Here is a 3,645-nt window from a genome sequence, read left to right as displayed (position 1 = left end):
GCGAATAGCAAGAAATTTAGTTCCGCAAGGTCAACTTACCGATAGCAGAGCATTTAGTAGCGGTCAGTGTTATCAGAGACCAAGTGTGCTCCGGGGCCAACAGGCAAATAACATAGCCCATTGACAACAAGCGCGATTCGTATCGCACACGCGACAAGCAGAGTAGAAAAAACAATGATAGTCTACTTGCCTGAGAATCCAGCGCTGTTTTCTGCACTGAGTCGGACTGAAGTATATATCCGATAGGCCTGTTGTCTTCTCGGCCGCCATATTGGCCTTCCCAACTGTTGCTGTCGTGTGTTCATTGTGGCTATCTTGAAGCCAGAGATATACAGCGTGGCGTGGTGACGTGTGGAGGCTTGCTCCAGATTTCATAGGTGCAGCGAGACGCAAAAGCAGCAGCCCACACTCATCCAAGCGTACACACAAGTGCCACGTCGTGATTCTGAGATCGTCGAATCGAGGCTGCCGTGGTCGAGAACTCTTAGCGCGGCACAACGCGAACTGTCTCCGGCAAATAATGGGAAATACTGAGCCAGCAGTGAAGGAGAAGAACATGTATTCTGTGGAGAAGGAGGGGTGGTCGCCTTGGCAACGCTTTTCGCGCTGCCTGCAATTCCCGGGCGGTTCATTCCTAGTGGAGCGTGTTTGGAGACTAAGTGGTTTCGCCCGGCACGCTTCCCTCCGTGGTTGCTTCTCAACGGTTTATCCGTTCATCGCGCGTGCCTCTTGGGCTTCGTTACTCTTTTTCGGGTAATTTTTCTTTCGAGTGAAGGCTCTATTGGCGTGCATAACAGTGGCCAGATGATCCGAAGAGCTGCAGTTAGCCGGTACGGGCCTACAACGTCGTCCAAAGCAAGGCACTGGTGTAAATATTGGGTGGTAGACATGCGGGGTCTAACGTTCCAAAACCACAATTATGATTATGAGAGACGCCGTAGAGGAGGACTCCGGAAATTTCGACTACCTGGAGTTTTTTGACGTGCATGGTGAAATCTTTGCTCTTCTTAGAACTGGAGAAGTAGAACTCTTGAGTTATTACCGAAGAACAGTCTAGGCATGCTACCAAAGCAACATGGTTCACAACAGAATCTGGCATCTTGCGGCTACGGTTCGACACATCATTCTGCTTCTACTATGAATATCACATAAAAAAGTGTCAAGTTAACGAGCAAGAACGCCAAGCCCCACCGCCGTAACTTCGCAGGGCAAAACAGTTATTAACGCTGTCTTTCAATTTTCTGTCACACGAGCACAGCCTGTTCACATCTCTTCGAAACGTCAACACAGCACCGCTGTTCACAATGAACAGCATTCCACTCCCGAACACTGAACTGCTCACAATAAAATAAAAGCGCACGGGCTAACCAGTGGCGAAGCAAGAATTTAACACAGCGCGTAGTTCATACGTTACAGTACGGACTAAGGTCACTGATGTAACGAGCCAAAACGCTGTAAATCCGGGATGTCAAACAGTATCCAAGTGAGAGAATAGAAAGCGAAGCGAACGAACAGTTAGCAGTGCACAAACACAAATTACAGGCTTCCCAAGAGCTATAGTTGATGTTGATACACAGGCGCCCGTCCAGATTGATGAACACACAGAGGCACAGTCTTCGCTACGCTTCACCGTACACCAATACACTGCCGCTGCTTTTCACATCGTTTAATTGCACCGAAAAAGCAGCGGTAATTACAGCACATCAATTCAAACGCTAAAGGAACTCAAGCGAGAGGCATTTGTTAAAATTCGCAGTGACCGATACGCTGTTTACAACGCCATGTTGTTCTCGCCAACAGCGCAGCTTGTAAGAGAGCTCTTAAGACGTACTTGCGCATATTTCACGAAATGACAAATCTTGCTTTTATGTGCGAGGGCGATGATATGACGAACAGGACAGGCGTGCAAGATTAAGTGTTTTGGCAACGCAGCGCTTCGGGCAACGTCATAGAGAGAGCTGATGTTGAGAGTATTTCTTCCCAACCAATCGCAAGCTGCGCCTGTCTGCCGAGCCATCGTCTGCTCGCGTTTGTCGCCTGGTTCAATCAGAGCATTGAGGGTTGTGCCTTTGCGACGGAAATAATCCCAGGTCGAGTGGTCGCTGCGTCACACAAAATACATATCAGTGGCTGGATCTACGTTTGAAAGATATCCGTGTGCCAAGTTAAACAGCTTTCGATGGTCGAGGGACGAATTCAGCCAAGGTTCGCTTAAAAATCCTGAGGGTTCGCACAATTTCGGTGTCTTTTAAATTTAGTAAGGCCATTTTATCCCGACTGCTTGTCTTATTATCACGGCCCATATCTGTTTCTGAACAATGAATCTGAAAAAGCTTGATTTGTTAGTAGTATCACGCGTAATCACACACACCCCTAATGGGCTTCGGTTTAAAGTATGCGCCAATTCCAGATCGTTCCAAAATGTACCGACAGCTGTATTTCAGAGAGCATGCTCAGTGATGAGTTAGGGCCTTTAGAAGTATACAAAAGCGCAACCACAGAAGAGGCTTTATGAACCGCTAACTGAAAAGTTTCACTCACTTTTATTTTTATTACCGCGAGGTAATATGATCCTAATAACCTCTTTGGTGGTAATTTTTGCCAAAGGGGCAAGCATAACAAGTTGTTCGTTTAATTGAATCATGTGGGATTCAGGAAAACATAACTAGTAAAGTTCACCATATAACTTGCAGTGTTCGAAATCCCTGACCATTCACGTAGCACATTGATGTTCAACCAACCACAAGTCTGCGTGCATAACTTCACGCTATTGACGCCCGAGAGGATACTTTAAATACCGTGACTCCTACCTAATGGATGATGGTGGTTGTCAATACCATCTACTGCGTACAAAGAAAACAACACACGAAACTAAAAGCACCAAAATAAATAACGATGCACCAACAGACATTAAGCAGCCCTATATGGCCGTGAATTAACTCGGAATCAGCCAGGGAACCCAGTTATCCCACCACGGCTGCAGTTCTCAGTGGCCACTTTGTTCCTAACAGTAGTCCATACCACTCTTGGGATTTCATCGCAGCTACGCTCTTTCTACGCAAAATTTTTGCTTCGTGAATCTACTTACGAGCATTTTGGTGACATAAGCAAATATGAAAACTGAACTGCGTCACCATCGCTTACATGTTCGCGGGCAGCCGGAGTGCGCTTTATTGCAGCGGCCGATGTGACAAAGATTGCCTCTTACGACGTTTTTTTTTTTGTTTCGTGAATCGACTTACGCAACAAAATTTCTCTTGCGCGAAAATTTTGTCGTAGGTAAGTTTCGTGAATACGGCCCCTGATCCTTAGAAAGGACACGTTGAAGAAAGATTCCTGTATGTCACGGCCATGATGGATGAGTTCACTTTACAAAGTGCATTCTGAAAGCAGAGTGGTAGATATTATAAGCGCGTTTGTAAAGTTTCCAAAGCATGTGGCGATGGAGCCTCGGTAGCGTGCCCGGTCTCTGCTTTCACAGGTGTGTATTGTGTGTGTGTGTGTAGTGAATACACACCAGTGAATTTTTCACAGGTGTGGAGTGGTCATACCACTCTTTTCCGAAGAGTGGCGAACAATTGCATAGTGAACGCTTCTCTACCACAGAAAATTGATAATTTTTTCTCATGTAGAGGGTACCAATCA

This window comes from Rhipicephalus microplus, chromosome 1, assembly GCF_043290135.1.
Source record: "Rhipicephalus microplus isolate Deutch F79 chromosome 1, USDA_Rmic, whole genome shotgun sequence".
Taxonomy (NCBI): domain Eukaryota; kingdom Metazoa; phylum Arthropoda; class Arachnida; order Ixodida; family Ixodidae; genus Rhipicephalus; species Rhipicephalus microplus.
Note: the sequence above shows the minus strand (reverse complement) of the source record.